The sequence below is a fragment of the Schistocerca gregaria genome, chromosome 3 (assembly GCF_023897955.1).
Source record: "Schistocerca gregaria isolate iqSchGreg1 chromosome 3, iqSchGreg1.2, whole genome shotgun sequence".
In the NCBI taxonomy this organism is placed as follows: domain Eukaryota; kingdom Metazoa; phylum Arthropoda; class Insecta; order Orthoptera; family Acrididae; genus Schistocerca; species Schistocerca gregaria.
The window spans coordinates 314,255,424-314,278,627 of NC_064922.1; the positions used below are offsets into that span (position 1 = coordinate 314,255,424).

General features: G+C 44.7%; 35 non-coding genes across 35 annotated transcripts; 23 read left to right on the plus strand and 12 right to left on the minus strand.

Moving 5' to 3' along the window:
• Window positions 1-214: 214 nt before the first annotated feature.
• Window positions 215-286, plus strand: Trnac-gca (transfer RNA cysteine (anticodon GCA)). Its single transcript has one exon. It is a non-coding gene; the product is annotated as a tRNA-Cys (tRNA).
• Window positions 287-568: 282 nt separating this feature from the next.
• Trnaa-cgc (transfer RNA alanine (anticodon CGC)) lies at window positions 569-640 on the minus strand. Its single transcript has one exon. It is a non-coding gene; the product is annotated as a tRNA-Ala (tRNA).
• Window positions 641-758: 118 nt separating this feature from the next.
• On the plus strand, window positions 759-830 carry Trnaw-cca (transfer RNA tryptophan (anticodon CCA)). The gene has a single exon. It is a non-coding gene; the product is annotated as a tRNA-Trp (tRNA).
• A 317-nt stretch (window positions 831-1,147) lies between these two features.
• On the plus strand, window positions 1,148-1,219 carry Trnac-gca (transfer RNA cysteine (anticodon GCA)). The gene has a single exon. It is a non-coding gene; the product is annotated as a tRNA-Cys (tRNA).
• Window positions 1,220-1,472: 253 nt separating this feature from the next.
• Trnaa-cgc (transfer RNA alanine (anticodon CGC)) lies at window positions 1,473-1,544 on the minus strand. The gene has a single exon. It is a non-coding gene; the product is annotated as a tRNA-Ala (tRNA).
• A 118-nt stretch (window positions 1,545-1,662) lies between these two features.
• Trnaw-cca (transfer RNA tryptophan (anticodon CCA)) lies at window positions 1,663-1,734 on the plus strand. Its single transcript has one exon. It is a non-coding gene; the product is annotated as a tRNA-Trp (tRNA).
• A 317-nt stretch (window positions 1,735-2,051) lies between these two features.
• Window positions 2,052-2,123, plus strand: Trnac-gca (transfer RNA cysteine (anticodon GCA)). The gene has a single exon. It is a non-coding gene; the product is annotated as a tRNA-Cys (tRNA).
• Window positions 2,124-2,405: 282 nt separating this feature from the next.
• On the minus strand, window positions 2,406-2,477 carry Trnaa-cgc (transfer RNA alanine (anticodon CGC)). Its single transcript has one exon. It is a non-coding gene; the product is annotated as a tRNA-Ala (tRNA).
• Window positions 2,478-2,595: 118 nt separating this feature from the next.
• Window positions 2,596-2,667, plus strand: Trnaw-cca (transfer RNA tryptophan (anticodon CCA)). The gene has a single exon. It is a non-coding gene; the product is annotated as a tRNA-Trp (tRNA).
• A 317-nt stretch (window positions 2,668-2,984) lies between these two features.
• Window positions 2,985-3,056, plus strand: Trnac-gca (transfer RNA cysteine (anticodon GCA)). The gene has a single exon. It is a non-coding gene; the product is annotated as a tRNA-Cys (tRNA).
• Window positions 3,057-3,338: 282 nt separating this feature from the next.
• Window positions 3,339-3,410, minus strand: Trnaa-cgc (transfer RNA alanine (anticodon CGC)). The gene has a single exon. It is a non-coding gene; the product is annotated as a tRNA-Ala (tRNA).
• A 118-nt stretch (window positions 3,411-3,528) lies between these two features.
• Window positions 3,529-3,600, plus strand: Trnaw-cca (transfer RNA tryptophan (anticodon CCA)). The gene has a single exon. It is a non-coding gene; the product is annotated as a tRNA-Trp (tRNA).
• Window positions 3,601-3,917: 317 nt separating this feature from the next.
• Trnac-gca (transfer RNA cysteine (anticodon GCA)) lies at window positions 3,918-3,989 on the plus strand. Its single transcript has one exon. It is a non-coding gene; the product is annotated as a tRNA-Cys (tRNA).
• Window positions 3,990-4,242: 253 nt separating this feature from the next.
• On the minus strand, window positions 4,243-4,314 carry Trnaa-cgc (transfer RNA alanine (anticodon CGC)). The gene has a single exon. It is a non-coding gene; the product is annotated as a tRNA-Ala (tRNA).
• Window positions 4,315-4,432: 118 nt separating this feature from the next.
• Window positions 4,433-4,504, plus strand: Trnaw-cca (transfer RNA tryptophan (anticodon CCA)). Its single transcript has one exon. It is a non-coding gene; the product is annotated as a tRNA-Trp (tRNA).
• Window positions 4,505-5,132: 628 nt separating this feature from the next.
• Trnac-gca (transfer RNA cysteine (anticodon GCA)) lies at window positions 5,133-5,204 on the plus strand. Its single transcript has one exon. It is a non-coding gene; the product is annotated as a tRNA-Cys (tRNA).
• Window positions 5,205-5,465: 261 nt separating this feature from the next.
• Trnaa-cgc (transfer RNA alanine (anticodon CGC)) lies at window positions 5,466-5,537 on the minus strand. Its single transcript has one exon. It is a non-coding gene; the product is annotated as a tRNA-Ala (tRNA).
• A 118-nt stretch (window positions 5,538-5,655) lies between these two features.
• On the plus strand, window positions 5,656-5,727 carry Trnaw-cca (transfer RNA tryptophan (anticodon CCA)). Its single transcript has one exon. It is a non-coding gene; the product is annotated as a tRNA-Trp (tRNA).
• A 317-nt stretch (window positions 5,728-6,044) lies between these two features.
• On the plus strand, window positions 6,045-6,116 carry Trnac-gca (transfer RNA cysteine (anticodon GCA)). Its single transcript has one exon. It is a non-coding gene; the product is annotated as a tRNA-Cys (tRNA).
• A 282-nt stretch (window positions 6,117-6,398) lies between these two features.
• Window positions 6,399-6,470, minus strand: Trnaa-cgc (transfer RNA alanine (anticodon CGC)). The gene has a single exon. It is a non-coding gene; the product is annotated as a tRNA-Ala (tRNA).
• Window positions 6,471-6,588: 118 nt separating this feature from the next.
• Trnaw-cca (transfer RNA tryptophan (anticodon CCA)) lies at window positions 6,589-6,660 on the plus strand. Its single transcript has one exon. It is a non-coding gene; the product is annotated as a tRNA-Trp (tRNA).
• A 317-nt stretch (window positions 6,661-6,977) lies between these two features.
• Trnac-gca (transfer RNA cysteine (anticodon GCA)) lies at window positions 6,978-7,049 on the plus strand. The gene has a single exon. It is a non-coding gene; the product is annotated as a tRNA-Cys (tRNA).
• A 282-nt stretch (window positions 7,050-7,331) lies between these two features.
• Window positions 7,332-7,403, minus strand: Trnaa-cgc (transfer RNA alanine (anticodon CGC)). The gene has a single exon. It is a non-coding gene; the product is annotated as a tRNA-Ala (tRNA).
• Window positions 7,404-7,521: 118 nt separating this feature from the next.
• Window positions 7,522-7,593, plus strand: Trnaw-cca (transfer RNA tryptophan (anticodon CCA)). The gene has a single exon. It is a non-coding gene; the product is annotated as a tRNA-Trp (tRNA).
• A 6,389-nt stretch (window positions 7,594-13,982) lies between these two features.
• Trnaa-cgc (transfer RNA alanine (anticodon CGC)) lies at window positions 13,983-14,054 on the minus strand. The gene has a single exon. It is a non-coding gene; the product is annotated as a tRNA-Ala (tRNA).
• A 118-nt stretch (window positions 14,055-14,172) lies between these two features.
• Trnaw-cca (transfer RNA tryptophan (anticodon CCA)) lies at window positions 14,173-14,244 on the plus strand. Its single transcript has one exon. It is a non-coding gene; the product is annotated as a tRNA-Trp (tRNA).
• Window positions 14,245-20,540: 6,296 nt separating this feature from the next.
• Trnaa-cgc (transfer RNA alanine (anticodon CGC)) lies at window positions 20,541-20,612 on the minus strand. Its single transcript has one exon. It is a non-coding gene; the product is annotated as a tRNA-Ala (tRNA).
• A 118-nt stretch (window positions 20,613-20,730) lies between these two features.
• Window positions 20,731-20,804, plus strand: Trnaw-cca (transfer RNA tryptophan (anticodon CCA)). The gene has a single exon. It is a non-coding gene; the product is annotated as a tRNA-Trp (tRNA).
• Window positions 20,805-21,119: 315 nt separating this feature from the next.
• Window positions 21,120-21,191, plus strand: Trnac-gca (transfer RNA cysteine (anticodon GCA)). The gene has a single exon. It is a non-coding gene; the product is annotated as a tRNA-Cys (tRNA).
• A 282-nt stretch (window positions 21,192-21,473) lies between these two features.
• On the minus strand, window positions 21,474-21,545 carry Trnaa-cgc (transfer RNA alanine (anticodon CGC)). Its single transcript has one exon. It is a non-coding gene; the product is annotated as a tRNA-Ala (tRNA).
• A 118-nt stretch (window positions 21,546-21,663) lies between these two features.
• On the plus strand, window positions 21,664-21,735 carry Trnaw-cca (transfer RNA tryptophan (anticodon CCA)). Its single transcript has one exon. It is a non-coding gene; the product is annotated as a tRNA-Trp (tRNA).
• A 317-nt stretch (window positions 21,736-22,052) lies between these two features.
• Window positions 22,053-22,127, plus strand: Trnac-gca (transfer RNA cysteine (anticodon GCA)). The gene has a single exon. It is a non-coding gene; the product is annotated as a tRNA-Cys (tRNA).
• Window positions 22,128-22,406: 279 nt separating this feature from the next.
• Window positions 22,407-22,478, minus strand: Trnaa-cgc (transfer RNA alanine (anticodon CGC)). The gene has a single exon. It is a non-coding gene; the product is annotated as a tRNA-Ala (tRNA).
• Window positions 22,479-22,596: 118 nt separating this feature from the next.
• Trnaw-cca (transfer RNA tryptophan (anticodon CCA)) lies at window positions 22,597-22,668 on the plus strand. Its single transcript has one exon. It is a non-coding gene; the product is annotated as a tRNA-Trp (tRNA).
• Window positions 22,669-22,985: 317 nt separating this feature from the next.
• Window positions 22,986-23,057, plus strand: Trnac-gca (transfer RNA cysteine (anticodon GCA)). Its single transcript has one exon. It is a non-coding gene; the product is annotated as a tRNA-Cys (tRNA).
• The last annotated feature ends 147 nt before the right edge of the window (window positions 23,058-23,204 follow it).

The following is a 23,204-nucleotide window of genomic DNA, read 5'->3' on the forward strand; positions in this document are numbered from 1 at the left end:
ACTAGTGAATTTTCGCATTCTGACATTAAGGTGAAGGCGCCGACTCGCACTTTCTCCAGGCGCGAAGTGTCTAATATTTTTGTTATTTATATCGTTTGACGCTAATATATAACTGAGAGATAATGATTACGCAATATTTTGCTCGATTAGACGTCTTTAGCCAGACAGAGTATAATAATTTTCCTTAAGTTATGGGGATAGAAAGTTTGTGAAAGGGGGTATAGCTCAGTCGTAGAGCATTCGACTGCAGATCGAGAGGTCCCCGGTTCAATCCCGGGTGCCCTCTTCATTTTTCAGTATCTTGAAAAAACAAATAACGATTGTCGCATTTAGTTGCAAATACATGTTTGAAATGATTGAGATGCACTCCGCACGCCATACCGAAGGCTTTGGAGCAACATTTCAATGGGGGGATCGCAGGCCAGGGTCTTGCAGGTCATCGTCCTCCCGCTATGGCGTCGAACTGTAAGAAATCCACTTGCTTGGGGAAGAATCTTGTACGCTGAATTTGATAGAATATGGTGCTAGGCAAAAGTTTTCATATACTGCTGCACGGAGAAACAAAAATTGGAGGAGCTGGGATTTGAACCCAGGACTTTCTGCATGCGAAGCAGACACTCTACCACTGAGTTACACCCCCGCCAGAGCAAGTACATCTGGGAAGAGTCTCTCGTGGATCCTACTGTCATTATTTCTTAGGTTTGAACGGTACAGTAAGTGTTCGAGGAACCTATTCATGATAAGAGCTTAGCAGCGTCGACTCCGTGGCGCGACGGTAGCCCGTCTGACTCCAGATCAGAAGGTTGCGTGTTCAAATCACGTCGGGGTCACAGTGAAATTTTCGTTTACGGAAGCCATGGGCGAGTATGTCAATTTAATCAGATACCAAACGATTACAGAGAACGGACGAACAGAACCTGCTTGAAAAAAGCTACTAGTGAATTTTCGCATTCTGACATTAAGGTGAAGGCGCCGACTCGCACTTTCTCCAGGCGCGAAGTGTCTAATATTTTTGTTATTTATATCGTTTAACGCTAATATATAACTGAGAGATAATGATTACGCAATATTATGCTCGATTAGACGTCTTTAGCCAGACAGAGTATAATAATTTTCCTTAAGTTATGGGGATAGAAAGTTTGTGAAAGGGGGTATAGCTCAGTCGTAGAGCATTCGACTGCAGGTCGAGAGGTCCCCGGTTCAATCCCGGGTGCCCCCTTCATTTTTCAGTATCTTGAAAAAACAAATAACGATTGTCGCATTTAGTTGCAAATACATGTTTGAAATGATTGAGATGCACTCCGCACGCCATACCGAAGGCTTTGGAGCAACATTTCAATGGGGGGATCGCAGGCCAGGGTCTTGCAGGTCATCGTCCTCCCGCTATGGCGTCGAACTGTAAGAAATCCACTTGCTTGGGGAAGAATCTTGTACGCTGAATTTCATATACTGCTGCACGGAGAAACGAAAATTGGAGGAGCTGGGATTTGAACCCAGGACTTTCTGCATGCGAAGCAGACACTCTACCACTGAGTTACACCCCCGCCAGAGCAAGTACATCTGGGAAGAGTCTCTCGTGGATCCTACTGTCATTATTTCTTAGGTTTGAACGGTACAGTAAGTGTTCGAGGAACCTATTCATGATAAGAGCTTAGCAGCGTCGACTCCGTGGCGCAACGGTAGCGCGTCTGACTCCAGATCAGAAGGTTGCGTGTTCAAATCACGTCGGGGTCACAGTGAAATTTTCGTTTACGGAAGCCATGGGCGAGTATGTCAATTTAATCAGATACCAAACGATTACAGAGAACGGACGAACAGAACCTGCTTGAAAAAAGCTACTAGTGAATTTTCGCATTCTGACATTAAGGTGAAGGCGCCGACTCGCACTTTCTCCAGGCGCGAAGTGTCTAATATTTTTGTTATTTATATCGTTTAACGCTAATATATAACTGAGAGATAATGATTACGCAATATTTTGCTCGATTAGACGTCTTTAGCCAGACAGAGTATAATAATTTTCCTTAAGTTATGGGGATAGAAAGTTTGTGAAAGGGGGTATAGCTCAGTCGTAGAGCATTCGACTGCAGATCGAGAGGTCCCCGGTTCAATCCCGGGTGCCCTCTTCATTTTTCAGTATCTTGAAAAAACAAATAACGATTGTCGCATTTAGTTGCAAATACATGTTTGAAATGATTGAGATGCACTCCGCACGCCATACCGAAGGCTTTGGAGCAACATTTCAATGGGGGGATCGCAGGCCAGGGTCTTGCAGGTCATCGTCCTCCCGCTATGGCGTCGAACTGTAAGAAATCCACTTGCTTGGGGAAGAATCTTGTACGCTGAATTTGATAGAATATGGTGCTAGGCAAAAGTTTTCATATACTGCTGCACGGAGAAACAAAAATTGGAGGAGCTGGGATTTGAACCCAGGACTTTCTGCATGCGAAGCAGACACTCTACCACTGAGTTACACCCCCGCCAGAGCAAGTACATCTGGGAAGAGTCTCTCGTGGATCCTACTGTCATTATTTCTTAGGTTTGAACGGTACAGTAAGTGTTCGAGGAACCTATTCATGATAAGAGCTTAGCAGCGTCGACTCCGTGGCGCAACGGTAGCGCGTCTGACTCCAGATCAGAAGGTTGCGTGTTCAAATCACGTCTGGGTCACAGTGAAATTTTCGTTTACGGAAGCCATGGACGAGTATGTCAATTTAATCAGATACCAAACGATTACAGAGAACGGACGAACAGAACCTGCTTGAAAAAAGCTACTAGTGAATTTTCGCATTCTGACATTAAGGTGAAGGCGCCGACTCGCACTTTCTCCAGGCGCGAAGTGTCTAATATTTTTGTTATTTATATCGTTTGACGCTAATATATAACTGAGAGATAATGATTACGCAATATTTTGCTCGATTAGACGTCTTTAGCCAGACAGAGTATAATAATTTTCCTTAAGTTATGGGGATAGAAAGTTTGTGAAAGGGGGTATAGCTCAGTCGTAGAGCATTCGACTGCAGATCGAGAGGTCCCCGGTTCAATCCCGGGTGCCCTCTTCATTTTTCAGTATCTTGAAAAAACAAATAACGATTGTCGCATTTAGTTGCAAATACATGTTTGAAATGATTGAGATGCACTCCGCACGCCATACCGAAGGCTTTGGAGCAACATTTCAATGGGGGGATCGCAGGCCAGGGTCTTGCAGGTCATCGTCCTCCCGCTATGGCGTCGAACTGTAAGAAATCCACTTGCTTGGGGAAGAATCTTGTACGCTGAATTTGATAGAATATGGTGCTAGGCAAAAGTTTTCATATACTGCTGCACGGAGAAACAAAAATTGGAGGAGCTGGGATTTGAACCCAGGACTTTCTGCATGCGAAGCAGACACTCTACCACTGAGTTACACCCCCGCCAGAGCAAGTACATCTGGGAAGAGTCTCTCGTGGATCCTACTGTCATTATTTCTTAGGTTTGAACGGTACAGTAAGTGTTCGAGGAACCTATTCATGATAAGAGCTTAGCAGCGTCGACTCCGTGGCGCGACGGTAGCGCGTTTGACTCCAGATCAGAAGGTTGCGTGTTCAAATCACGTCGGGGTCACAGTGAAATTTTCGTTTACGGAAGCCATGGGCGAGTATGTCAATTTAATCAGATACCAAACTATTACAGAGAACGGACGAACAGAACCTGCTTGAAAAAAGCTACTAGTGAATTTTCGCATTCTGACATTAAGGTGAAGGCGCCGACTCGCACTTTCTCCAGGCGCGAAGTGTCTAATATTTTTGTTATTTATATCGTTTAACGCTAATATATAACTGAGAGATAATGATTACGCAATATTTTGCTCGATTAGACGTCTTTAGCCAGACAGAGTATAATAATTTTCCTTAAGTTATGGGGATAGAAAGTTTGTGAAAGGGGGTATAGCTCAGTCGTAGAGCATTCGACTGCAGGTCGAGAGGTCCCCGGTTCAATCCCGGGTGCCCCCTTCATTTTTCAGTATCTTGAAAAAACAAATAACGATTGTCGCATTTAGTTGCAAATACATGTTTGAAATGATTGAGATGCACTCCGCACGCCATACCGAAGGCTTTGGAGCAACATTTCAATGGGGGGATCGCAGGCCAGGGTCTTGCAGGTCATCGTCCTCCCGCTATGGCGTCGAACTGTAAGAAATCCACTTGCTTGGGGAAGAATCTTGTACGCTGAATTTCATATACTGCTGCACGGAGAAACGAAAATTGGAGGAGCTGGGATTTGAACCCAGGACTTTCTGCATGCGAAGCAGACACTCTACCACTGAGTTACACCCCCGCCAGAGCAAGTACATCTGGGAAGAGTCTCTCGTGGAGCCTACTGTCATTATTTCTTAGGTTTGAACGGTACAGTAAGTGTTCGAGGAACCTATTCATGATAAGAGCTTAGCAGCGTCGACTCCGTGGCGCGACGGTAGCGCGTCTGACTCCAGATCAGAAGGTTGCGTGATCAAATCACGTCGGGGTCACAGTGAAATTTTCGTTTACGGAAGCCATGGGCGAGTATGTCAATTTAATCAGATACCAAACGTGTGGTTCCTGAAGAGGGGCAGCAGCCTTTTCAGTAGTTGCAGGGGCAACAGTCTGGATGATTGACTGATCTGGCCTTGCAACATTAACCAATACGGCCTTGCTGTGCTGGTACTGCGAACGGCTGAAAGCAAGGGGAAACTACAGCCGTAATTTTTCCCGAGGACATGCAGCTTTACTGTATACAGATTCAGAAGGATGTAGGTTGCAGTAGGTACTGGGAGATGAAGCAGCTTGCACAGGATAGAGTAGCATGGAGAGCTGCATCAAACCAGTCTCAGGACTGAAGACAACAACAACAACAACCAAACGATTACAGAGAACGGACGAACAGAACCTGCTTGAAAAAAGCTACTAGTGAATTTTCGCATTCTGACATTAAGGTGAAGGCGCCGACTCGCACTTTCTCCAGGCGCGAAGTGTCTAATATTTTTGTTATTTATATCGTTTAACGCTAATATATAACTGAGAGATAATGATTACGCAATATTTTGCTCGATTAGACGTCTTTAGCCAGACAGTGTATAATAATTTTCCTTAAGTTATGGGGATAGAAAGTTTGTGAAAGGGGGTATAGCTCAGTCGTAGAGCATTCGACTGCAGATCGAGAGGTCCCCGGTTCAATCCCGGGTGCCACCTTCATTTTTCAGTATCTTGAAAAAACAAATAACGATTGTCGCATTTAGTTGCAAATACATGTTTGAAATGATTGAGATGCACTTTGGAGCAACATTTCAATGGGGGGATCGCAGGCCAGGGTCTTGCAGGTCATCGTCCTCCCGCTATGGCGTCGAACTGTAAGAAATCCACTTGCTTGGGGAAGAATCTTGTACGCTGAATTTGATAGAATATGGTGCTAGGCAAAAGTTTTCATATACTGCTGCACGGAGAAACAAAAATCGGAGGAGCTGGGATTTGAACCCAGGACTTTCTGCATGCGAAGCAGACACTCTACCACTGAGTTACACCCCCGCCAGAGCAAGTACATCTGGGAAGAGTCTCTCGTGGATCCTACTGTCATTATTTCTTAGGTTTGAACGGTACAGTAAGTGTTCGAGGAACCTATTCATGATAAGAGCTTAGCAGCGTCGACTCCGTGGCGCAACGGTAGCGCGTCTGACTCCAGATCAGAAGGTTGCGTGTTCAAATCACGTCGGGGTCACAGTGAAATTTTCGTTTACGGAAGCCATGGGCGAGTATGTCAATTTAATCAGATACCAAACGATTACAGAGAACGGACGAACAGAACCTGCTTGAAAAAAGCTACTAGTGAATTTTCGCATTCTGACATTAAGGTGAAGGCGCCGACTCGCACTTTCTCCAGGCGCGAAGTGTCTAATATTTTTGTTATTTATATCGTTTAACGCTAATATATAACTGAGAGATAATGATTACGCAATATTTTGCTCGATTAGACGTCTTTAGCCAGACAGAGTATAATAATTTTCCTTAAGTTATGGGGATAGAAAGTTTGTGAAAGGGGGTATAGCTCAGTCGTAGAGCATTCGACTGCAGATCGAGAGGTCCCCGGTTCAATCCCGGGTGCCCCCTTCATTTTTCAGTATCTTGAAAAAACAAATAACGATTGTCGCATTTAGTTGCAAATACATGTTTGAAATGATTGAGATGCACTCCGCACGCCATACCGAAGGTTTTGGAGCATCATTTCAGTGGGGGGATCGCAGGCCAGGGTCTTGCAGGTCATCGTCCTCCCGCTATGGCGTCGAACTGTAAGAAATCCACTTGCTTGGGGAAGAATCTTGTACGCTGAATTTGATAGAATATGGTGCTAGGCAAAAGTTTTCATATACTGCTGCACGGAGAAACAAAAATTGGAGGAGCTGGGATTTGAACCCAGGACTTTCTGCATGCGAAGCAGACACTCTACCACTGAGTTACACCAACGCCAGAGCAAGTACATCTGGGAAGAGTCTCTCGTGGATCCTACTGTCATTATTTCTTAGGTTTGAACGGTACAGTAAGTGTTCGAGGAACCTATTCATGATAAGAGCTTAGCAGCGTCGACTCCGTGGCGCAACGGTAGCGCGTCTGACTCCAGATCAGAAGGTTGCGTGTTCAAATCACGTCGGGGTTACAGTGAAATTTTCGTTTACGGAAGCCATGGGCGAGTATGTCAATTTAATCAGATACCAAACGATTACAGAGAACGGACGAACAGAACCTGCTTGAAAAAAGCTACTAGTGAATTTTCGCATTCTGACATTAAGGTGAAGGCGCCGACTCGCACTTTCTCCAGGCGCGAAGTGTCTAATATTTTTGTTATTTATATCGTTTAACGCTAATATATAACTGAGAGATAATGATTACGCAATATTTTGCTCGATTAGACGTCTTTAGCCAGACAGAGTATAATAATTTTCCTTAAGTTATGGGGATTGAAGTTTGTGAAAGGGGGGTGTAGCTCAGTCGTAGAGCATTCGACTGCAGATCGAGAGGTCCCCGGTTCAATCCCGGGTGCCCCCTTCATTTTTCAGTATCTTGAAAAAACAAATAACGATTGTCGCATTTAGTTGCAAATACATGTTTGAAATGATTGAGATGCACTCCGCACGCCATACCGAAGGCTCTGGAGCAACATTTCAATGGGGGGATCGCAGGCCAGGGTCTTGCAGGTCATCGTCCTCCCGCTATGGCGTCGAACTGTAAGAAATCCACTTGCTTGGGGAAGAATCTTGTACGCTGAATTTGATAGAATATGGTGCTAGGCAAAAGTTTTCATATACTGCTGCACGGAGAAACAAAAATTGGAGGAGCTAGGATTTGAACCCAGGACTTTCTGCATGCGAAGCAGACACTCTACCACTAAGTTACACCCCCGCCAGAGCAAGTACATCTGGGAAGAGTCTCTCGTGGATCCTACTGTCATTATTTCTTAGGTTTGAACGGTACAGTAAGTGTTCGAGGAACCTATTCATGATAAGTGCTTAGCAGCGTCGACTCCGTGGCGCAACGGTAGCGCGTCTGACTCCAGATCAGAAGGTTGCGTGTTCAAATCACGTCGGGGTCACAGTGAAATTTTCGTTTACGGAAGCCATGGGCGAGTATGTCAATTTAATCAGATACCAAACGATTACAGAGAACGGACGAACAGAACCTGCTTGAAAAAAGCTACTAGTGAATTTTCGCATTCTGACATTAAGGTGAAGGCGCCGACTCGCACTTTCACCAGGCGCGAAGTGTCTAATATTTTTGTTATTTATATCGTTTAACGCTAATATATAACTGAGAGATAATGATTACGCTATATTTTGCTCGATTAGACGTCTTTAGCCAGACAGAGTATAATAATTTTCCTTAAGTTATGGGGATAGAAAGTTTGTGAAAGGGGGTACAGCTCAGTCGTCACAGTCAGCCAGCGGCTGCGCTGGAGGTCGGACGTGCCGTGCTGTGTGCTGTGCTGCGTTAGCTCCGCGTGGTAAGTCTCTGCTTTTGCTGCAACGCGTCGCTGTCTATAGTATTTGTGTAGACATGAAAAAGAATTAAGAGATGTCGCAACCGCAACGAAAAGATACTTTGAAATTCACGTTTGATCGCAACTTTGTCCGACCGAGGTCATTTGATGTTGAACAGTGGTTAGAGGATGATGTTAAAATAGGACTTGATGATATTATCGGCATACATTTCTCGATTATGAACAGTGTGGTTTTCGTAAAACTTGCCAGTCCACAATTGTGTGAAAGGATAGTTCGATCTTGTGGTGGCATTCTGAAATTTAAACATGCTGACGGAAATGTTGGGGAGGTTACCGTTGCCCATGCTGGTCTAGGTATTCGGACCGTGCGAGTCTTTGAACTTCCCTCTGAAATTACAAGTGACCAGATAAATGCTGTTATTGCTCCATACGGGAAAGTTTTGAGTAATATTGCCGAACGGTGGTCTGCTGCACACAAATTCCCTGTTTTGAATGGTGTGCGCCAATTAAAAGTCGAATTGCAGAAGCACATTCCGTCGTTTATAAACGTCTGCGGATATAGAGCTGTTGTGATGTACGATGACCAACCGAAAACGTGTGCTGTCTGCAATTTACCAGGCCACGTTCGTGCAGAATGTGTTCAAAGGCGAGTGGCGCAACTGCCTGCCGGCGATGCCGTCAGACCCCCTGCTATGTCAACGCTGCCCGTGACATATGTCGCCGTAGCGCGCGGTTTTGCAAGTGCCACTGCGCCCCCCGAAGTTACTACGAATACCGACCCACAAGCGACCGACCAACCGACCGACTCAGGTGTAGCATCTATAGACACTCAACCCTCCTGCGCAGACATATCTGCTCCTGCCCTTGTCGCCGTGGAATCGCCCAATGAGGCAATGGATACGGACGCGACCTCAGTCGCTTCGGGTAATGCTCCTCTGCATTCAGGAGCTTCTTTGGGAGGTATCAAAAGCGTATCAGGTGCACAGAAAACGGACTCGCAACCAGCCGTTTCTAGTGGTGCTCTTCCGAATCCTGCAGCTGCCTTAGGCACTGACCACAGCCCGTCAAGTGCAATGAAATCAGACCTGGCGTCAGTCACTTCGAGTAGTGCTACTTTGCAACCTGAGGCTTCTTCAGGTACCGTCCAAAGTCCACCACGAGACGCATCTCCCAAGAAATCTAAAAAACGGAGGATCGCGCGTCAAGGTGCAGAGCAGACTGCACCACAACTGCGTGAACAGGCGAAGCAAATAGGGGGCAAAATACGTCAATCTGCATCTGAGAACTTGCAGTGCAATCAGCAGTCATCTAACGAAGACCCTGTGTCCTTGGATAGTACCTCCGGTTCTGCCAGTTTGCCCTCCGATGACGTAGCAATTACCCGAACCGAAGATAAAAATCACCAGCAAACACCTGAATATAGTGCACCACTTAATGACGAACCGATGACAGGGCTGTCGAATCCGTGGGCAGACGATGTCGACGACACTACAAAGGAGGACGAAATTATGGACACCACAGGAACCGTTACAGTCACCACGATGGCCACACCACGCGATGACGTCGTCTTGAATGTCATCGCCGCGACGGATACTGTCCCAGACACGGAGAAGCCGACTGATCCCTTCCCAAGTCATGAATATTTCTAGTCTGAACGGTTTTACTGACTTGTGTCCACATGTCTCTCGGGTCAGATCTCTTAATGTTTTTTCGAAATGATATGTTGCCAGAGTTTTTCCTAATTACACTCCCGTCTTGGCTAACGTAGTTCCGTTGCAGGCCTATAAGATCGCTACGCTGAACATCAATAAAATTTGTAGCCCATTTAATTTACAAAATTTAAAAGATTTCCTGTATGCAGCTGATGTGGACATTTTGTTTTTACAAGAAGTAACAAACATCGAACTTGACTTCATACAGGGGTATAATGCTATAGTCAATCCTGGAATTGGATGTGATTTGGGTACCGCATTTCTTTTCAAAGAGGGCGTCGTCGTTACAGACGTAACAAAACTGCCTAACGGCAGAGGCATTGCCGGCACGCTTTATAACACCAGGATTATTAATGTCTGTGCCCCATCTGGTTCTACCAATCGGTGCCAACGAGCACAGTTTTTTAAGGAGGGAATTGTTCCTTTGTTTGGTGTACACTGCACCCATACCATCCTTGGAGGCGACTTTAACAGTGTCATACATGCCAAAGACCAAACTCCGAACTACAACAAATCGCCGGACCTGGAACGTATCGTCACCGACCTCCGTTTAACTGATTCGTGGGAGCAAAAGCACGGCGCGGCACCCCGCTTTACCCACCTCACTAATCATTCAGTGAGCCGGTTGGATCGAATATATGTCTCGCCCAATCTGAAACACCGCATCCTGCAGTCTGAAGTTTGGCCAACCGTTTTTTCGGACCACGCTGCATATATATGCACATTAAATTTGGAACGACAAGGAACCTGTCGATATAAAGGGCCATGGAAACTTAATGTTTCACACTTAAAAGATCCTGCCTGTCGAGAAGCCTTTCTCACCACTTGGAGAGCCTGCGAGACCAAACTCATCTCTTACCACTCGACCTTGGATTGGTGGCTCAAATGCGCCAAACCTCAGATCCGGAGATGTTTCATCAACTACTCCCGGGAGAAGAGCTTTTGGCGGAAAAGAACGATAGAATTTTACTTTCATTGTCTCCGAGAACTCTACCTGCAAGGTGCTACAGCTATTGGGAACCATTGGAGAATTAAAAAATTCCAGGCAAAAATACTGACATTAAGGCGACAACAGCTTGAAGGATACCAAATAAGGTCAAGAGCAGAGACTGTGGCGCAAAAAGAAGCCACTTCGATATATCATGTGATTCGTGAAACTAAACGAGGATTCCGCAAAATACTGACGGAGCTTAAAACTGATAATGGAACCACCTTGACAATGCACAACGACATAAAAGCAGAAATACTAACCCATTTCGACAACTTGTTTTCACATAAAGAGGTAGACGAAAAAGCACAGGACGATTTACTGACCCACCTGCAAGGACGCGTTGGTAACGCGTACGCGGAAGCTCTAATAGCGGAGGCGACCGAAGACGATGTACACTATGCTGTCTATCAAAGTGCAAAAAATAAATCCCCTGGAGCTGACGGCATACCAGCAGAATTTTATCAAGTCTTTTGGGAACATATAAAACATAGAATTACATGCATCTGTAATGAACTTCTGAACCTCAATAAGGAGATACCGAAAGATTTTCGTGAAGGTATGATAGTGTTAATCGCAAAAAAATCGGCTGGCAAGAAAATTGGAAATTTGAGACCAATCACTCTGCTGAACAGTGACTATAAAATTTTTTCGCGGCTCTTAGCCCACAGACTTAAAAATGTAATGGCCAGCGTCACCGGCCCATATCAGTCTAGCGTGGGCAAAGATAGGAAAATTCAGCAGACGCTGTCCGACTACCGCGACATAATTTCAATAGCAGAAGTATGTCGACTAAAATGTGCCATCGTGTCGTTAGATTTCGATAAAGCCTTCGACAGGATCAGCCACTCCTACCTCCTGAAAACGATGGGCGCAATGGGTTTTCCGCCGAGATTCGTCGACCTCATACGACGTTTGGTAACGAATAACTCCTCCAGAATCATCATAAATGGACAGCCTAGCCGGCCAGTCGAGATCGCATGTTCCGTCAGGCAAGGTTGTCCGTTGTCCATGGCACTTTTTGCCATGGCCATCGAACCTTTGCTCGCTACCTTGACTCAGCGGTTACAAGGATTGCAAATACGAGGAAACAAAATAATATGTAAAGCTTATGCGGACGATGTTGGGTTTCTCGTTATGAATGTAGCGGAAGTCGAGACGGCAATGCACATAATAGAAAAATACGAACGAGCGTCAGCCGCGAGGTTAAACAAAACCAAGTCCGGCATATTCAATATCGGATGTGGCATTGGCATGCGCACACACGGTCACTTACGTGAGCTAACAGCCTTGAAGTGTCTCGGCATTGATTTCCGAAAAAATATACGTCAAACTATTGCGGCCAACTATAGACAAGTACTAACTACCATACGAGCTAGTGTACGGACACATAGTATTCGACAGTTAAATGAAATTCAGAGAGTGTCTTTAGCGAACGTCTCTATTACCTCCAAAGTCAATTATGTCGCCCAGATACTGCCAATACCCGCCGGCATCGCCAAACAAATTATGTCAGCAATAGGCTATTTTGTGAGCCGTGGCCACATATTTAAAATCCAGTATGACACTCTGACGCTCGCCACTAATAATGGCGGCTTAAACTTAACGAATGTTACTAAAAAGTCGCAGGCTCTGTACATCTCCAATACGTTTCAACAATGGAGACAATCCGGCAGCTGTATCGCCGCGCACTTGCTATCTGAAATAGCTCCAGATGACCTCTCTCCACCCATTAATGTGCAGCACATACCGAGCGGACTTTACCATTTACGATGGTTTTTAATAGAATATAGCTACCTACGTTCAAGAATTCCGGAAAAAGACATGACAAACGTAAAAGAAATATATGGCAAATTGATGGGAGAAAAGAAGAACAACAAAATAGAACAAAACTATCCATGTTCTAACTGGAAAGTGATATGGGGAAACATTCATAACCGTAACTTAGCTACTCATCTGAAAGCAACATGGTACTTTGTTGTAAATAGGAAAGTTGCAACAAACTCGAAACTTCATTCGATCCACTTAGCGGATTCGCCTTTGTGTGCAACGTGTAGTTTAATTGATAACGAAGAACATCGTTTCGTGTGCGACAAGGTTAAAGATATCTGGCTGAATGTCCGACGAAAGCTGGCACTCATCCTTCGAACGTCACCTAACGCTATAACGCCTGCGGACTTTTTGACACCGGATGATGTACCCTTTCCAAACACGAAACGCAACGCAGTCAATTGGCTGAAAGCGGCAACGGTCCATTACCTCTTCACGAAGGAAGAGAAAAGCCAAGAGGATTTTTCGATCTCTCTGCTAACTGAGCATCACATGTTACTGAAGACTAGTAAATATAAAGAAACATACGCAAATTTTTTAATCAAGACCTTGATGTAAAAGAATTAACAAGAAATATCTGCGGACACAGAAGACAAACGTAAGAGAGTGTTCACCACTACTAACTTACTTAACAATCGTGAAAAAAAAAAAAAAAATTATTTTAGTTTTTACCGGAATTGCCGTTCTTTGAGTTCAACGTTTATTAATTTATTTTTCAAGAAGCCATTCTAAATAGTTGCTTCTCACCGAATATGGTTTGTTTTTTAAGCATTTTCAGAGAGAAGAGGCAGTTTCGAAATGCCCTCTGACGTTTCTTTGTCAAGGAAGACTATTTGCTTTAAGTGTGACAACAAAAAACAGCGATGAAGAAGGAAACAAACTGAACATAACTTCTGTTTCTACCTACTGAAGACTTCATTCTTTTTTCACATTATCAATAAGCCCAAAGAAGGGGTACATTAGTTTCTCCACGATAAAGGGATTAACTTCGTCTCATCAGTTTATGGTAATGTACATGGCGTGAGAAGCCGACGCCGATGAAGGCGAATTATGGAGAGCGCAAGGATGGGCTAAAAGGGGTGATGGGAGGCCCACAAGAAAAAAAAAAAAAAAAGTTGTAGAGCATTCGACTGCAGATCGAGAGGTCCCCGGTTCAATCCCGGGTGCCCCCTTCATTTTTCAGTATCTTGAAAAAAGAAATAACGATTGTCGCATTTAGTTGCAAATACATGTTTGAAATGATTGAGATGCACTCCGCACGCCATACCGAAGGCTTTGGAGCAACATTTCAATGGGGGAATCGCAGGCCAGGGTCTTGCAGGTCATCGTCCTCCCGCTATGGCGTCGAACTGTAAGACATCCACTTGCTTGGGGAAGAATCTTGTACGCTGAATTTGATAGAATATGGTGCTAGGCAAAAGTTTTCATATACTGCTGCACGGAGAAACAAAAATTGGAGGAGCTGGGATTTGAACCCAGGACTTTCTGCATGCGAAGCAGACACTCTACCACTGAGTTACACCCCCGCCAGAGCAAGTACATCTGGGAAGAGTCTCTCGTGGATCCTACTGTCATTATTTCTTAGGTTTGAACGGTACAGTAAGTGTTCGAGGAACCTATTCATGATAAGAGCTTAACAGCGTCGACTCCGTGGCGTAACGGTAGCGCGTCTGACTCCAGATCAGAAGGTTGCGTGTTCAAATCACGTCGGGGTCCAGGTGAAATTTTCGTTTACGGAAGCCATGGGCGAGTATGTCAATTTAATCAGATACCAAACGATTACAGAGAACGGACGAACAGAACCTGCTTGAAAAAAGCTACTAGTGAATTTTCGCATTCTGACATTAAGGTGAAGGCGCCGACTCGCACTTTCTCCAGGCGCGAATTGTCTAATATTTTCGTTATTTATATCGTTTAACGCTAATATATAACTGAGAGATAATGATTACGCAATATTTTGCTCGATTAGACGTCTTTAGCCAGACAGAGTATAATAATTTTCCTTAAGTTATGGGGATAGAAAGTTTGTGAAAGGGGGTATAGCTCAGTCGCAGTTGCGAGTCAGCCGCCGAGCGGGACGGACTTGTGGCGGAGCTGGACATCTGGCTGTAGTAAACACAGGCTGAGTCGCTGCGTTTGAGGTTAGTGGTGCTGCTAAGCCGCTATTCGTGTTGCACTTGTATTCATGAAGTTCTAGAATGAATAGGTCGAATTATTTGAGGAAAGACACAATCAAGTTTACTTTCGATCGAAATTTCGTTCGACCTAAAGCATTTGAAATTAAAGCATGGTTTATCGAAAAAGTATTGATTAACGGTGATGATGTTGTCGGAGTTTATCTCTCGTTTGTGACAAATGCTGTGTATCTGAAGATGAAAAGTCCAGAATTATGTAGTTCCATTGTGGATCGTTGCGGAGGTAGCGTGAAGTTTAATCATTCTGATGGGAATGTGAGTGACGTTGCTGTTAGTCATGCTGGGTACGGGATTCGTACGATCAGAGTGTTTGAGCTCCCTTTTGAAATTCCGCCCGAAGAACTTAATGTTGCCCTTCGGCCTTATGGCAGAATTATTTCCAATGTGGCAGAAAGGTGGTCTGAAGCTCATATGTTTCCTGTCTTGAACGGCGTAAGGCAAATTAAGATTGAATTACAGAAGCATGTCCCCTCTTATCTTAATATTTGTGGGTATCGTGCTTTGATTATCTATGATGGGCAACCGCGGACTTGCGCTTTATGCAATTCCACGGAACACATTCGTGCAGAATGTTCACGGAGGCGTGTCCCGCAGTTACCGCGTGACGAGATGCCGAGTTCCGGCCCTGTTGTTGGTATGAAGTTGTCATACGCTGCCGATGCTGACTTCCGCAGCCGAGGCGAGTCGGTGCCGCCTGTGCGCGGGGAGCCTGCTGCCTCGCGGGCGGTTGTCGATGATACTCCGGCTTCAAGCTCTAGATTTGCGGATGGTCTGCCGGTCAGCTCCGCGCCCCTCGAATCTATGCCGACGCCAACTTTTTCCAACTCTCCCACTGTGGTTGCTCGTTCTTCCGCGGACTCGGCCGAAGATCCCCAAATACCCGCAACGGAGGTTTCCTTGCGTCGTCAGGATTCCCACCAACGTGAGGATATTGCCACTAGCTTCCGAGGAGTGGACGCTCCAGGCATCCACTCTGCGGGAACTATGAACGAAGATAGCAATCTGGACATTGGTTTCACGTTGGCGCCCACAGAAGACACTTGCGTCAAGGAAACCACAACGAGCGATAGTGTAGAATTGGAGACTGGGTTGCTACCAGTGGGAGCCATGGAAAAAGATGCGCCTCCTTCTGCCGTTGTGGAATGCGATACGCGGACTTTTGTCCGAAAAAAGGAACAGGCGACGTCAGACGTATCATCCGGTACTTCTCCTGACAGGTCGCAAACTTCATCTCCTGCTAGATCGCCGAAGAGATCTTCGAAGAAAGGCAAGAAGAGGAGATTGGCACACAAAGCAGCAGAGAGTTTAGCTCCTGCATTGCGGGAAAAGTTAAAACATTTAAGGGATAATGAACGACTACGAGAACAATGCCCAGTAGCACGAGTTAACGAGTGTACTGAAGCGGAGATGAGTCGTGCCGATGCAGATGATCTTCAACAACAACCTTGCGCACCGCTTGGCGTCGCAGGTTTGCAGACCGGCACTACTATGGATTTAGACCGAACTGTCTCAGGAAAAGGACTTGATTGGGCCGATGCCCAAGAAGATCGCACCGACCACGGAATGGAGATGGACCTGACACATGCTAGTGGCATTTAATTTTTTTTTAATGTCTATTTTTCTTTCTGACAGACAGAATGGAATGGTACAGACGTGACTCTGCATGGGGTATACTTCATTAGCCAATTTCTTTTACCTGCACCTATGCCAACGGAACTGACATATAATGTGACCACGATCAATATAAATCGGATTCGCAGTGAAACGAAAGTCGCTTCTTTAAAAGATTTCCTTTACCAGTCGGATACTGATATAGCCCTCCTACAGGAATTTAATGTCCACAACTTTTATGTCCCAGGTTTTCAAGAGATTTTAAATATTGCACCGGAAGCCACATGTGGGACTGCGATCCTTGTCAAAGATGGTATTGATGTGAAGGATATCTGTCTGTTAGAAAATGGGAGGGGCATCAGTTGTAAAATTTTTACTACTACTGTTTTAAATGTATATGTCCCCTCTGGTAACAACGCTAGAGATGATAGGGCTAATTTTTTTAAGAACGATATGGTCTATTTACTTAAGGGGAATCCGGCGGAAGCTTTAATCGGTGGTGACTTTAATTGTGTACTTCACAAAAAGGATCAGCGACCAAATTTTAACTTCTCCAGGGAACTGGTGGCTTTGGTGACAAACATGAAGTGGACAGACGTGTGGGAAAGCAAATACCCCACGTTAGTCAAATTTACGTACATCAGTAGTCGCTCGCAAAGCAGAATAGACAGAATATACGTCACAGCAAACCTGGAAAATAAAATCAGTAGTATCGAAGTAATTCCCACTACCTTTTCGGACCATCTCGCAGTGAAATGCAGCATTCGGTTTCAGAAGCAAGGAACGTATTGGGGTCGCCCCTTATGGAAGCTGAATACCCATATGTTGTTCGAGGGTGCCCTATCAAGAACAGTAGCGGAGGTATGGCAGGCTGCTCTACGTATGCGCCATAAATACAGCTCTCGCCTTGCGTGGTGGACCTCATGTGCTAAAAAGAAATTGAGATCATCCCTAATAGCTTACGGGAGGGAGCGAGCGATGTGGTCTCGCAATACCGTTGAATTTTACTATACATGCTTAAGGGAACTATCAGCTCAGCAGATGACTGATGAGGTTTTCATTGAAATAAAGAAGATCAAGGCTCACCTCATAAGTCTCAAGCGACAACAGCTGGAGGGTTTAAAAATTAAATCTCGTGTCCCGACAACGGTGGAGGACGAAAACGCATCGCTGTACCACTTACTCGAACATGAAAGAAATAGAAGACGAGCGTTTATTGCTTGTCTTAGAGTGGGCGATAACCGGGTGCTGACGGAACACTCTGACATTTTAAATGCAATTTCTGGATTTTATCGTACGTTATATACTGATACCCGGTATAATCTAGACTGTGCGAACGATTTGCTACGAACTACAGGTATCGACAACGTTATCAATGACGAGGACAATGTGTCCCTTACCACTGCGATCACATGTGAGGAGGTGTTTGATATACTTAAATATTCGCCTACCCGTAAGTCCCCAGGGCCTGATGGCTTGCCTGTAGAGTTTTATTGTAAATTTTGGCCTCTCATCGGTAATCAATTCACAGAAGTGATAAATGAAGTGTTGCAAGGTGTTACTGTTCCACGCGAGTTCAAAGAAAGCGTAACTGTGCTAATACCAAAGGGAAGGAACGCGACAGTTAAAGATCTCAATCAATTGAGACCAATATGTTTGATGAACTCGGATTATAAAATAATTGCACGTGTACTGAAGGAAAGACTGAGACCTCTAATGGAGAAGATCATAGGTGAACACCAAACCTGTCTCTCGGGGCGGAATATTTTTAAAACTGTTTGTGAATATAGGGATGTCTCTGCAATTTTTGCAACGTCATCCTCACCAGGAGGCCTTGCCTTTATCGACTTCTCAAAGGCTTTTGACAGGGTCAACCACTTATTTTTGTTCAGAACGTTGACCTATGTGGGTTTTAGTCAACATTTTGTGCAAGTTTTAATTAACATTGTTGAAGGCATCCAAACACAAGTGTCTGTAAATGGGCATTTCACTCCACCCATTGAAATTCGCAACGGCGTCCCGCAGGGAAGTCCTTTGTCAATGCTCCTGTATGTTGTTGCACTGGAGCCTTTACTAAGGAGACTCGATGTCGATCTTGAGGGCATCACGATATCTGGCGTTAACAACGTCACCAATGCATATGCTGATGACGTTGGAGTGGTTATTCGTAGTAACGAAGATTTAGAGAAATTAACTACGAATATTCAGATCTTTTGTGAAGCTACAGGCGCTAGGGTTAACGAGGTGAAGAGTTCGTTTTTAAATCTTAAAGGTCTTCAAGATGTCCGTTTGGAATGGGCACGCTCCGTCGATCGTCACACCGCTCTGGGTGTCACCTTTTACCGATGTCCGCTTCAGACCATGACCTACAATTGGAAGAAAGTACTGGATACAATCAGAGGAGCCACAATACTCAATCAGACCAGACATCTGAACATTAAACAACGAATCAGAATAATTAATTGGTCCATTTTATCAAAAGCTATATATATAGGTCAAATATTGCCAGTTTCGAAACCCATTGCCAAACGTATAATGAGTATCATTTGCCGATTTATATGGACAGGGAATATTTTTAGAGTAGCAGTCGGTACAGTTACGTTACCTTCCGCTGAAGGTGGCCTAGGTTTAACAGATATATGGCGGAAGACTACGGCGTTATATATAAAGAGGACCCTACAAATTATAGAAAAACATCCACATAGTATTACAGCCAGGCTGTATCGACTCCTACAGCCAGAAAATTTACGTCCACCCATAAATATAGGCGGAATTAATTATAAATTGAAATATATTCGCCAGTTCTTTTTAGAGATTAGCTACATGGACAGTATTGTCACGAATCCACAATCAAGGAATTGCAGGAAATTAATGGAACTCTTAACAACGAAAGAACATGTCAACAAAATGGAGTGCAGATATCCCGACAAAGACTGGAAAAGAATTTGGAAAAATATTAGTAATCGTGAACTGTCTTCCGACATTCAGGCAACCTGGTACCGAGTTGTTAATAACGTAGTTTCCACTAACGAAAAGTTGCACTCCATTGGTCTTAGTGACACGATTGTGTGCACCCGATGTGACGCAGTTGACACATTGATCCACCGCTTTCTCTGTGGCGGATACGCCGAAATATGGAGGGGACTCCAACGGCGGGTAGCCTTTATAACCAGAACTGTTAGTACTGAGATCAATGTTGAAAAATTACTCTTCCCCGATGGTGTTTTCTTCCCTGTCCAGAAAACCAATGCTGTGTTGTGGTTGTTTGGCAATTATGTACATTACGTTATATCTGAACACGGCAATGACCGTGTTTTAGAATACGAATTATACGAACGAGCAAAATATTATCAGATATGTACGCGCAGGGACCACAAAAAAACTTTTGGTAACATGTTACACATTCTGTTTCAGAGACAAGGGATTGGATAAACATCTTAATAGCCCTCGTCTACGAAAAATGTAGTCACAGGCCAAAGTAGGGGATCGCTGTTGAGGGTGAAGTACGGTGGGGACTTCGTGTGCCCCAGGGCGGCTACGGTAGCCGTGAAGGCCTCGGACAGAACCCCGAAACGGCACTGCGGCTTCACACTTACTGCTGGATGAACCCCATATCTCCAGCAACTACTTTCATCTATGATGATTTTCCAGGATCTCGGTAATATCGGAAGGTGGTTTCGTTGCACACAATGCAGTGGAAGCTTCTTGCACGTGTTCCTCAGTTACAATCTTTCTATTTTTGTTTAATTTTTTTCAGTATGAAGCAAGAGTGACAATTTATTAATTCCCAAGAAGCCTTAATTTTTCAATTTTCAGTTCTACGGAGGAGAAGCCTCACATGGCGAAGAATAGAAAAAAAAAAAAATGTCGTAGAGCATTCGACTGCAGATCGAGAGGTCCCCGGTTCAATCCCGGGTGCCCCCTTCATTTTTCAGTATCTTGAAAAAACAAATAACGATTGTCGCATTTAGTTGCAAATACATGTTTGAAATGATTGAGATGCACTCCGCACGCCATACCGAAGGCTTTGGAGCAACATTTCAATGGGGGGATCGCAGGCCAGGGTCTTGCAGGTCATCGTCCTCCCGCTATGGCGTCGAACTGTAAGAAATCCACTTGCTTGGGGAAGAATCTTGTACGCTGAATTTGATAGAATATGGTGCTAGGCAAAAGTTTTCATATACTGCTGCACGGAGAAACAAAAATTGGAGGAGCTGGGATTTGAACCCAGGACTTTCTGCATGCGAAGCAGACACTCTACCACTGAGTTACACCCCCGCCAGAGCAAGTACATCTGGGAAGAGTCTCTAGTGGATCCTACTGTCATTATTTCTTAGGTTTGAACGGTACAGTAAGTGTTCGAGGAACCTATTCATGATAAGAGCTTAGCAGCGTCGACTCCGTGGCGCAACGGTAGCGCGTCTGACTCCAGATCAGAAGGTTGCGTGTTCAAGTCACGTCGGGGTAACAGTGAAATTTTCGTTTACGGAAGCCATGGGCGAGTATGTCAATTTAATCAGATACGAAACGATTACAGAGAACGGACGAACAGAACCTGCTTGAAAAAAGCTACTAGTGGATTTTCGCATTCTGACATTAAGGTGAAGGCGCCGACTCGCACTTTCTCCAGGCGCGAAGTGTCTAATATTTTTGTTATTTATATCGTTTAACGCTAATATATAACTGAGAGATAATGATTACGCAATATTTTGCTCGATTAGACGTCTTTAGCCAGACAGAGTATAATAATTTTCCTTAAGTTATGGGGATAGAAAGTTCGTGAAAGGGGGTATAGCTCAGTCGTAGAGCATTCGACTGCAGATCGAGAGGTCCCCGGTTCAATCCCGGGTGCCCCCTTCATTTTTCAGTATCTTGAAAAAACAAATAACGATTGTCGCATTTAGTTGCAAATACATGTTTGAAATGATTGAGATGCACTCCGCACGCCATACCGAAGGCTTTGGAGCAACATTTCAATGGGGGGATCGCAGGCCAGGGTCTTGCAGGTCATCGTCCTCCCGCTATGGCGTCGAACTGTAAGAAATCCACTTGCTTGGGGAAGAATCTTGTACGCTGAATTTGATAGAATATGGTGCTAGGCAAAAGTTTTCATATACTGCTGCACGGAGAAACAAAAATTGGAGGAGCTGGGATTTGAACCCAGGACTTTCTGCACGCGAAGCAGACACTCTACCACTGAGTTACACCCCCGCCAGAATAAGTACATCTGGGAAGAGTCTCTCGTGGATCCTACTGTCATTATTTCTTAGGTTTGAACGGTACAGTAAGTGTTCGAGGAACCTATTCATGATAAGAGCTTAGCAGCGTCGACTCCGTGGCGCAACGGTAGCGCGTCTGACTCCAGATCAGAAGGTTGCGTGTTCAAATCACGTCGGGGTCACAGTGAAGTTTTCGTTTACGGAAGCCATGGGCGAGTATGTCAATTTAATCAGATACGAAACGATTACAGAGAACGGACGAACAGAACCTTCTTGAAAAAAGCTACTAGTGAATTTTCGCATTCTGACATTAAGGTGAAGGCGCCGACTCGCACTTTCTCCAGGCGCGAAGTGTCTAATATTTTTGTTATTTATATCGTTTAACGCTAATATATAACTGAGAGATAATGATTACGCAATATTTTGCTCGATTAGACGTCTTTAGCCAGACAGAGTATAATAATTTTCCTTAAGTTATGGGGATAGAAAGTTTGTGAAAGGGGGTATAGCTCAGTCGTAGAGCATTCGACAGCAGATCGAGAGGTCCCCGGTTCAATCCCGGGTGCCCCATTCATTTTTCAGTATCTTGAAAAAACAAATAACGATTGTCGCATTTAGTTGCAAATACATGTTTGAAATGATTGAGATGCACTCCGCACGCCATACCGAAGGCTTTGGAGCAACATTTCAATGGGGGGATCGCAGGCCAGGGTCTTGCAGGTCATCGTCCTCCCGCTATGGCGTCGAACTGTAAGAAATCCACTTGCTTGGGGAAGAATCTTGTACGCTGAATTTGATAGAATATGGTGCTAGGCAAAAGTTTTCATATACTGCTGCACGGAGAAACAAAAATTGGAGGAGCTGGGATTTGAACCCAGGACTTTCTGCATGCGAAGCAGACACTCTACCACTGAGTTACATCCCCGCCAGAGCAAGTACATCTGGGAAGAGTCTCTCGTGGATCCTACTGTCATTATTTCTTAGGTTTGAACGGTACAGTGAGTGTTCGAGGAACCTATTCATGATAAGAGCTTAGCAGCGTCGACTCCGTGGCGCAACGGTAGCGCGTCTGACTCCAGATCAGAAGGTTGCGTGTTCAAATCACGTCGGGGTCACAGTGAAATTTTCGTTTACGGAAGCCATGGGCGAGTATGTCAATTTAATCAGATACGAAACGATTACAGAGAACGGACGAACAGAACCTGCTTGAAAAAAGCTACTAGTGAATTTTCGCATTCTGACATTAAGGTGAAGGCGCCGACTCGCACTTTCTCCAGGCGCGAAGTGTCTAATATTTTTGTTATTTATATCGTTTAACGCTAATATATAACTGAGAGATAATGATTACGCAATATTTTGCTCGATTAGACGTCTTTAGCCAGACAGAGTATAATAATTTTCCTTAAGTTATGGGGATAGAAAGTTTCTGAAAGGGGGTATAGCTCAGTCGTAGAGCATTCGACTGCAGATCGAGAGGTCCCCGGTTCAATCCCGGGTGCCCCCTTCATTTTTCAGTATCTTGAAAAAACAAATAACGATTGTCGCATTTAGTTGCAAATACATGTTTGAAATGATTGAGATGCACTCCGCACGCCATACCGAAGGCTTTGGAGCAACATTTCAATGGGGGGATCGCAGGCCAGGGTCTTGC